Raw genomic sequence first — 10,968 nt, forward strand, 5'->3', positions numbered from 1 at the left:
TTGGTCTCACATTCCTACTTTTATGTGGACACTAGTCATACTAAATTAGGGCTCACCCTAGTGATCTTATTTTAACCTGAATGTGTTGGTAAAGCTTGTGTTTCCAAATAAGGTCATGTTCTATATTCTCTTAAAGCCACTTTATTTAGTAGTTTCACCTACTAATTAGAATCATGAGAATTCTAGTTGCTATGATTAAACACAGTGTACATTACTGAATTTCCGCTCCTGCTCTTTGCTCCATCCCCTGGGGATGATGACACTTATTTAAGTGTCAAAAAAGGGACAAAAAGTCAAGCTCCCAGATTTTTGCCCAAATTGTTGCCATTTCTATATTTATGGCCAAATATTTTCATAAAGTATGTTTCTTCCTGAGCTTTTTCAACTCTGTCTTCTGCATTTTTTCCAAACCCCCGAGAGCTTTAAATTGTGCTAATCTAGCCCAGAAAACAACACAAAGCACTTGAATTTACAGTAGTACCTGTCTGGAAATGAATAGTTACGGTTTTATTCTTTCTGTTGGTCTGTCTCTGTCTCTACCTGAATATATTCTACTGTTGCAGAATAGTACCTGCCCACAGAGTAACATTTTCATGTGCCATAAAAGTCATTTTGCCAGAAAGTGTCATTGATTTACTTGTGGTAATATAGGATTCCTTGATTAAGAGTTTGACAAATCCCCATTGAAGCTACATAATAAATCAATCTTTTACTGGAAAAGCCTGAGAGGGGGTAAGTGAAGATGCTATACATTAATACCTGGGGGAGAGTTACTAACCTCTGTTCGCTGGTGATCAATCACCTTGCTAGGTTGTACTGACAATGTCTGGAGGTCATCTGGTTAATGAGACGGCACTGGAAAATTCCTTCCCAGGAATTCATTGTATCAGTCAATCATTAACTCACATATTAGACACAAAGACTGAATTGCCACTTTTAAGGTAAAATTTTTTGAAATATATACAGAGCAGTCTAATGTTCAAAGATGGATTACATTAAAACAAATAAGAAAAGTACTCAGCTGCTCTTAGGATGACTTTCAGAAAACAACACATGAACGGTCATGAAATCCCACTGCACTGCTGCTCCTTCCTGAATACACATTTATACTGTGCTGTGAGATAGAAAAATACTTATTAAAATTCTAGCAATTTTAGGAATTAATCAATATTAAAATTTCCATTTAACTGAGATTATATATACTTGATGCCAAATATTGATATCCATAGACAAGGTTATTTGTAAGTTATCAAATCAAGGTCCTGTGCGTAAGAAAAATGAATTTGGAAAAAGGAAACAAACAATAATTTTTCATAATTCATTCTCTTATTTCAAGACTGAGAACCAAGTGCAGAGATTAAATGGAATGAATCCTTTTTCTTTCTTCAGAGAAAAAAATAGAATAAGAAATGCGTCTAGTACATATGCAGATTTCATTGTTAATTTCCATTACAGAGAGAAAATTGCTTCCCTTAATTTTTTGGTATAAAAATAACAGATATATTTTATCTTTATATTCTCAACTAAGGAGTAAATAGGTAAAAATTGTTTTTCAATATGTTTTGCTCTTTATACAAATTGAAAAGCTTATTCAAGTTTGCTATTTAGAACGTTTTTTTTTTTTTTCCAAAAGGGAAGGGAAAGAAGAACTTTTTTAAAACAGGAAATTGTTATTTTGTCTGATCTCAGTTATTTGAGATACGTCATGACATCCATGATATGTAGAAGTCCTATATTAACATACACTTCCAGGGGTTGACATTGTAGTGTAGGGAATAAGCCCTTTGCTGTGACAACAGTGTATCACATGGGTGCTCCCAAAGGCCTAGGAGGAGTATCAGATATATTCTAAGCTTGGTTCCCTGAAATCCACACAGGAGTCCAGGATAGTATTCCTGGTTCTAGGCTTTGGGGAAGTCTGGCCATTGCCTTTGCAACCATTTAGAGGAAAGAATTGGTGGATGGAAGATTTTTCCATATCTCCCTATCTTGACAATTCTGATTTTCCTATATATTCATATACAAATCAATCAATCAATCTTTAAAAAGTCTATATTTGTATGACTCATTTGAAAGTTTAGCTAATGAAAGAAATGTTAGCTAATAACGTCTTTTATAAAGGTTATGCTTATTTGCTTATGTAAAGTTTGTAAAGATTACTAATTATATAAAGATTTATGTAGTTGATGAAAATTACCAGAATTTTCTCTGAGAAACTTAAATATTTGTTCCAACTGATTTTATTGCATTTCCTTTTTTTTAAGTTTTATTTTTTATTGGAAAGGCAGATTTACAGAGAGAAGCTGAGGCAGAGAGGATATTCCAACCTATGTTTCATTCCCCTAGAGGTCACAACAGCTGGAACAGAGCCAATCTAAAGGCAGAAGACAAAAGCTTCTTCCCAATCTCTCAGACAGGTGCAGAGTCCCAAGACTTTGGCCTATCCTCTGCTGCTTTTGTATGCCACCAAGCAGGGAGTTAGATGTAAAGTGGAGCATCAGGGACATGAATCAGTGCCCATATGGGACCCTGGCACATGAAAGGTGAGAATTTAGTTTATTGTGCTGGACTGCTGGGTCCTTATTGCATTCTCTTTAATTCAGGAAAAAGTAGAGTAATTTTAATCCTCAAATGCTAATGCTATAGACTTATTTAAATTTAATTGGATAGTTGTTTTTATTCAAAATTCATATTAAGCTTTAAAGAAAACAGTAATTTAAGAATATTATCCAGGCTTCCTTCTCATTCTTATGATATATATACCATGGATAGTAAACCTATATGGTGATAATAGTTCAGTGATATGTACTTATTAATAACAGGAAAACTATTATATGGTCCTCTGTTATTGTTATTTTTTTCAGAGAAGGAAACTGAGACATGATTGTCTATGTTCCCTTAACTGCTAAGTGATGTGCTGAGTTGGGATTCAATTCAGCTCTTATGTTTCATTATTGCCTTTACAAATGGAAAAATAAGCAATGGCTCATAATTTAATAGATAATTCAGTAATGACATCAATGTTTTTTTTTTGATTGTCCTGCAACTAGTCTTGCAATTATGGTTTTATGTGTGTGTGCTATTCCATAGCTTTAAATTCAACAGCTGAATTGATTAGATGTAAAAAGAATTGAATTGAGTGTGTATTTTTAATATAAAAGTTACAAATCAAACATAAAAAAATCTGCTTTATGTTTGTAACTTTATGTAAATCCTATTCAACGCAGGCAAGAATAGAGACCATGTTAAATTGCAAAGGACAAAGAAACTTGGGAAACAGAAGGCATCCAGTGCAGCATCCACTCGAGCGGCAGGTGTTCTTTGAAAACATGTACGTTTGATCCCGCGGAGCACCTTGACCTGTGTAGAATACAACAATCAACACCTAAGACAGTATGCATCCAAATGTCTATTTTAATGGTTCCACTCCATATGCACTTCACCTTGTACATGGAGCTTCAATAATTGCTGCTTTGTGAATATGTAAAATCTTCATGAAAACATTAAAGTAATAGCAATCTGTTACTAGAATTCCTCTCTATCTTTTCACTATCTTTGCTAACAGCAGTCTCATAGTTAATATTATGTCTTTAATAGACAGTAAAAATGCGCTTTAGCATCATTAAATAAAAGAATTTGTAGCCAATTCCCAAAAGTTGGGAGGAAAGGAAATGACGAATATCATTAAAATCAAACCCAATTGAGAAAGCTAATTATAAGAGACCAAGGTATAAATGTTATTACTAATATCATCACTCCATCAATCTGATTAAAGATTTTAAAGAATTTAAGGATTATAAATGTATCTCTTTATCTCTACCCATCCCCCACTTCCCAACAATCCTTTAAGTTGTCCATTTTCTTCTATGTTCTTCCTATCAATTCATAACTCGATGAAAATCAGCCCTTGAGGAAAAGAAAAGTCAGTACAACTTGATAAAATGATTTGAGCAATGCTTTGCTTTTTGGAAGGCAGAAGTGAGTCTTAAATTTATCAATCACATCAAAACCCCACACGTGGACAGCATGCCCCATAATTCAGGCTTAATTATAACAAATGGCCTTCTCTTATTTTCTTCTCTTATTCTGTCTCTTCCTTTCCTTTTGCACCACCAGTACTGACAATTCATAAAACCAGTTAACTTTATCCTCCTAGAGCTCTTCTAGAATGTTATGTGCTATTCAGAGAGTTTCATTTATATAAACTTAACTAAATATAAAAAAACATACATTTATTTCTAAGTTTTTGGCCTTTAATTGGCTGCTTTTAAGACTCATTTTAACACAGTCTTTGCTTAAACAGAAAGGTATTTGGCAGATATTGCAAAACAATGGTGATTCTAAATGGATGATACTTGATGGAGGAACCTATATTTGTTTATTTCAAAATAAAATCTAAAAAGGAGACTAGTATATTATGAAATAACGGAATGTGTAACATGGGTCTTTCTCCAGATTAATAATAGGGTTCTCATTGATACTCATAAATATACTCCTACATCATGATATTATGGTTTGTTCTTTTCTCTATACTTGCCATGTATTGTTATATTTATTTATAAGAAAGTTAGGCTAGGGCCCGGCAGCATGGCCTAGTGGCTAAAGTCCTCGCCTTGAACGCCCCGGGATCCCATATGGCCACTTGTTCTAATCCCATATGGGAGGTCCAGCTCCCTGCTTGTAGCCTGGGAAAGCAGTCGAGGACGGCCCAAAGCTTTGGGACCCTGCACCCAGTGTGGGAGACCTGGAAGAAGTTCCTGGATCCTGGCTTCAGATATGCGTAGCATCGGCCATTGCACTCACTTGGGGAGTGAATCATTGGACTGAAGATCTTCCTCTCTGTCTCTCTACCTCTCTGTATATCTGACTTTCCAATATATAAACAAATCTTAAAAAAAAAGAAGAAAGTTAAGCTAATAACAGTGAACTGAGTGAGTATGCTGTTGTGATAACTTTGGGATAAATAGTGGAAGAAGCTCTGTGGTACCACACATGCTGTCTGGCTGTTGTAACCAGCTGGAGAGTGAATCAGCTGAGGCATGAACTGACACACATATAGAATGTTGGTGTCACAGGCACTGGCTTAACCTGCTAGATTACAACACCTGCCCCCATTCTTTTTTTTTTTTTTTTTTAAAGATTTATTTTTATTATTTTTTTATTGGAAAGGCGGATATACAGAGAGGAGAGACAGAGAGGAAGATCTTCCGTCCGATGATTCACTCCCCAAGTGAGCGCAACGGGCCAATACTATGCCGATCCGAAGCCAGGAGCCTCTTCCAGGTCTCCCAGGTGGGTGCAGGTTCCCAAAGCTTTGGGCCGTCCTCGACTGCTTTCCCAGGCCACAGGCAGGGAGTTGGAAGGGAAGCGGGGCTGCCGGGATTAGAACCGGCGCCCATATGGGATCCCGGGCGTGCAAAGCGAGGACCTTTAACCACTTGCGCCACCGCGCCGGGCCCGCCTGCCCCCATTCTTTGTTACTTCTGCCAGTCAACATTTCACCTCATTTAAAAAATCTCCTTTGCATTTTTAATTCCTTGAAATTCATGTTCAAAGGACACTCCAAACTTTGTCACACAGCAATGGTTTGCCTCTTTCTGTCAGAGAGTATGTCAGAAAACACAAGGAAGACGGTTGAAATGGTGAAAGGCATTAAAATCTCTTTCTCTGGAATTTCTTCAAAGTCAATAATCACCAATTGTTTACTTCTTTGTTTCACAGCAACACACATTTCAGAAACACAATGAGTATCCACCCCAAATCACACTGCTTTGAAATGCAGTTAACAGCTATAACATAGAAACAAACCTAAATATTATTTCTCGAAGAAATATATTTGGCTTTTTAGAGCAATATGAATGTTAAAACATAAATTTTCAAATGCAAATACTGTCTAAACTGTTACTTTTTATTACCTGACAAAAAGTGTTCATTCAGTGGTTCTGTCTGACTGCAGAAACACAGATGATGTAACTAAGTAATAAACCTGAATCCTAACCAAGCCAATGTCCTCGTCCAGGGCAATGCCTACTGTTTTAAAGAAATGCCATTGTCCCAGCATTAAAGCCTTAAGTGAAGCTAGACCATTTAAATCAATTGGTTAATTTGGTACCCAAGTTACTTTAATATATCCGTTTCACCATTTAATAGTATTTCCTTTAGTTTGCTAAAATCAAGTTTTACTGAGATATATACTGAAATTTGTCTCATTGACTTCACCAATATATGTTAGACATGGTTAAGTCCTGTGTTCTGTCCTAGATCATGCATATTTCAGTATAAATGTTGAACATTCTAACCTTGAACCATCTCCTAATCTTAGGCCTAAATGTAGAAAATTTTAAAAAGTGAAATTTCAAATGTGGATCATGAAGTTCTCACATATTTTTCACTATGATGTCTTTTCTTAGATCTGAACATGGGAAAATAGAGTTGAGTTCATTTTTATGATGAGTTAATAAAAACTACATTGCTTTTATCTTTCCCTCAGTCTTTCTGGGAATAAATTACCATTAATAACATCTACGAGGGAGAAGAAGTTTTCCTGTAAAGTCACAATTGTAGTTTGGAAAAAGAATTGAGAAGAGCTAACTTTGAACAATAAAACATGTGAGGAAAGATTACACGCAAAACAGGAGGTTAACAAGCCAAGTAGGTCATCATCTACTCTCCCTGGGAAAACACACCTGTCCGTCCTCCTGTGCCTGGAAGTGTTGGCTAAGCTTCTAGAGTTCTCATGAAAACATTTTATCATGAGACCTGTGAATTAGGTCAACTTCAATGAGGTAACCAGGACCTGTTAAAGTATTTTATTATCCTGTTCATATGTTTAGAGGTACTGACATTTATTATCTTGAAGCCGAGCTAAACATTCCACACATCCAGTAGGTGGTTTACCAGGGGGAAAAAAGCACAGGAGCACAAGTGTACACTCTTCCTTGTGTTTTGGTATTTCAATCACCCATGACTCTGTTGCTCTTGGAAGCTGATGCTCATCACTGAGTTAACAGAGAAAGCATTGGGTACTGGTGCTATTCATTGTATAGCAGTGGTGGGCCTCCATTGTCTCTCAAAAATGAAAAAGCTTTTCTTCCATTCTTCAGAATTTGACCTTCATTCATTTTCTCCAAAGTTTCTATCTCAGCTAAGAAATCTGCCTTGCTATCTGCTGAGAAGCTTAAGCATGAAACCACAATGAAGATTTCTCATTTGTCTAGAGCTTCCTTCACTCCTCCTTTCTGGAAAAACTACGAGATAGTCATGCAGTCCTGGAATAGGAATTCCAAGCCATGAGGGTGGGTTGTCTATAACGATGACTGATGTCAATCAACCAGGCCTTCCCAGCATGCCACATCATGTCACACTCACTGAGGTCAGCATGTACTTGGGTACATTCGTTATACAAATGCTGCATCAAATGAAGAGTTTAGTAGTGTCTTTCAATTTACACTACTGAGAATTATTTCTTTTAATTTAGGCACTGAAGCTTCATCATGGCCAATGATAGACATAGCTAAAATGTGTTTCGTGAGCAATACAACTTTTGGAAGAGGAATTCCAACTCTCTGCATTCTTGTGAAATTGTGCTTTTCTTTCTCTGCCCACATACGGATGATCTTATGTGGATTTAGTTTACTAAAGCTATCCTTAAACCTGAAACAATCTTTAATATAAGTGTCATGATTCTTAAACTCACTAAGGGTTGCTTTCAATGCATTGATTGCACATTCTGTAGCTATAGCTTTGCTATCTTTATTCTTATCCTCCATGCTACCCCATAGTAATGAAAGATAACAAAATTCTTTGTTGTACAAATACAGCCAGTGATTGCCTCCGTTCCAGAGTTGATCATTTTATACATCAGTTACATGTTGTAGAATCAACTGCTTTTTGTGTGATAGAATGTTCCTTCTTCCAATGCAGGCTGGTGCTTTGGTGCTCCTCTGAGTAGATCTGCTGATTCAGAACATTGAAAACATGGTTGCAAAACTTCAAATCCATTCCAAATCCATCTCCAACCGGAAACCCAGGTGCAAAATTTTCCATTTTCACTGTATTCTTTCTCACACACTCGACCTCATCATGTTTGGTATTGATGTGTTTCCCTTTTCCAATAAAGCCCTTTGAGGGTGGGAACTGGTTTTGCTGAAATCGTCATGTGTATCCTGCCAGCCAACCTTGTCTTCATAGCTGTCACTGTCTTCATAAGGATGCACTTTTTGATAGTTTTCAAACAAAACAGAAAAACTTTGCTTCTCCATTGAATTTATTTTCTCCATGCCTCAGCTGTGCATCATATTCTCTGTCAAACTGTATCTGTAGTATCTGGGCCAGCATTACGTCACTGGAGATGTCAATGCTTTTTTAGAGGCAGCTGGTCCAGTAGCAGCAGCAGCAACTTCAGGAAAAGCACCAGGTTCTTCTAACTGCAGTTCTTTAGCCAACTATTCACTCATGATATGAGCCAAAGAACGGGACATTGTATTCTGAGGAGTGACCCATGAACACTTGCTGGTGCCCCAGGCTTCTGTCAGCTCTGGCTGAGGCAATGCCACTCTGACCAGATCCATGAAAGAAGGGCCTGACAAGAACAGAGAGGTGTCAAGGTGGGAAACAGGCTCTGCAGAGAAGACAGGCATGGCCGGCTGCCGATGCTGGAGAAAAGGTGACAGATGACGGTGGAAGCCGCCCCATCTGGCCCAGTATGTTATAGCTTTATGAAGAGAAGTACTCAATAATTACTAGCAAAAAAGATTAGAAGTATAATTGGTTATGTCTCAATGATCCAATTACAAAGCTGATCTATAACAAAGTTTTACTAATGATTTTGCTTTTTAGTTGAAGAAAGTAAAGCACAAATATTTCTATATTCACAAGTCTGAAAATAGGAAGTTAAATAATACTAATAAAGCAGCATAAGATAAATGCAAAACAAAAACACTGAAATTAGTGTCTTTAACACCTTTTACATATTATTAAATCACAATGAAGTTTGGCTCTCATTTCCCTAAATGTTGAAATAAAATAAGCATATATAGTTTAACATTCCTATTTTTTAAGACAAGCATCACACATTCATTATTAACACATGGGCACAACATTCCAGTTGAGTGAATGTATTGTGAAGACATCTATGATATTATCAATAGTATTTGTCAATAAACAGTGTCAAAGTTCACGGATTCTTGAAATCTTTTGTACCTTACTGCTGCAAGCAATTTTCAAATCTGTCTCTGTTCTCTAACAGCTTTCAGCAAAATACATGTGTTTTGCAAGTGTTGGTGTAATTATTTCCCCATGTGTTCTCGTAAATTAACAATATTGTTGTAAAATAAAAATAATTCTCAGGAATTCAGCTGAGGGCTGACCCTACGTTGCTAATAAACATAAGAGATAACAATTCAGGCATGACTTGTGCTTGGAGCCAATTGCTGTTTATTTAACTGTTTTTCCTTTTGTGGGTGATGTTTCTGTTTTGTTTTTGTTCGCATTTTATCTGGTTCCTGTATTATAATGAATTGAGAACTCATTGATATTCATTTATATATTTGGTCCATGATTCACATATATTTTTCTTAAAAAATGTTTTCTTGCTTATTTGAACAAAAATACAGAAATATCTTTCACCTTCCAATTCATCCCCACCTCTGAAATGCGCTGCAATGTCCAGGGATGGCCAAGGCCAAAGACATGAGTCAAGAACCCTACCTGGACCTTGAGTCACCCTCTGCTGCCTTCCCAGGCACATGAACAAGAAGGTGAATCAGAAGAAGAGGGTTTAGACTGGAATTGGGTTACAATGGGGAGTGCTAGCATTGCAGGTGGCAACTTCACTCATTGTGCCAAAGCACTGGGACTTCAAATTAGTTTCTTATCTCTGTGGTCCCAGTTTTATACCATGTGGCCTGTAGTTTGTTAATTTTGTGCAAAACACCAGCATTGGGTTCATTTTTCTGATACTTGATCATTGGTAATGCTTGAAAGACGAGACAAGGAAATAAGGAAAACAGAAGCAACAGAAGCATAAGGTAATGTGGATGCAGGAAGGAACTTAAGTGCCCTTTGTTTTTAGTGAGTTCAACAAGCTCTAGCTAATTGTGGAGCATGAGGAAAGATTAAATATATGTACTGAATCCATCAGTGTCTTCAGATGCTGAATCAGCCTACTCCATATTTGAAAATATGTTAGGAATATAGAGCTTCTTTAAATAATCTCTCATACTTTAGAGAAGCAACTTGATTTATTTTTAACTTAATTAATTTATTTTATTATTCCATGATAAGGTTCCATAACTGCAAGATTTCCCTTCCCTCCACCCCAAAATTTTACACCCCCATCTCCCAATGTCATTACAATAGCATAGTCCTTCACAATCAATCATAAGTCAATCATTCTGCTATGTAAATGTATGCTGATATTATAGGCAAGGATAATGGAAGAGAGTCAAGCATTCTATTGTCAAGATACATTCAATTGTTTCATGGGGAATCCATCATTTATTTGGACATAGAGATGCATAGTGCATTGTGTCTTCACTTCTGTATGTGATCGTCTCTACTGCAAAGTTACCATACATCCCCTTAAATGAAAAGCCATAAAACAAGATCTACAACAAAAAGAAAAACAGAAAATTTACAACAACATGAAGTTAAATACTATGCTACTGAATGATCAACATACTGTTGAAGAAATGAAAATCAAATAACTTCTTGAAGGAAACGATGTTATTGTGTGACCTATTAGTCAATGAGAAACTAACAGGAAAAAAAATAATGAATGAAAACTTAAAACAAATATATAAACACCCCTGAGATGTAGCAAAATCCTAGCCAAACTCCCAATAACATTCTTCTCAGAAATAGAAAAGATGATAGAAAAGTTTATCTCAAAACACAAGAGACCATGAATACCCAAAGTGATCCTGAACAGTAAAAATCAAGCTGGAGGAATCACAATTCTGGATCTCA

General features: G+C 36.4%; 1 pseudogene; it reads right to left on the reverse strand.

Annotated features, from left to right (window-relative positions):
* Positions 1–7,031: 7,031 nt before the first annotated feature.
* LOC121147348 lies at positions 7,032–8,570 on the reverse strand (annotated as a pseudogene).
* Positions 8,571–10,968: the final 2,398 nt, after the last annotated feature.

This window comes from Ochotona curzoniae, unplaced genomic scaffold (assembly GCF_017591425.1).
Source record: "Ochotona curzoniae isolate NIBS_2020 unplaced genomic scaffold, NIBS_Ocur_1.0 scaffold_4506, whole genome shotgun sequence".
NCBI classification, from domain to species: Eukaryota; Metazoa; Chordata; class Mammalia; order Lagomorpha; family Ochotonidae; genus Ochotona; species Ochotona curzoniae.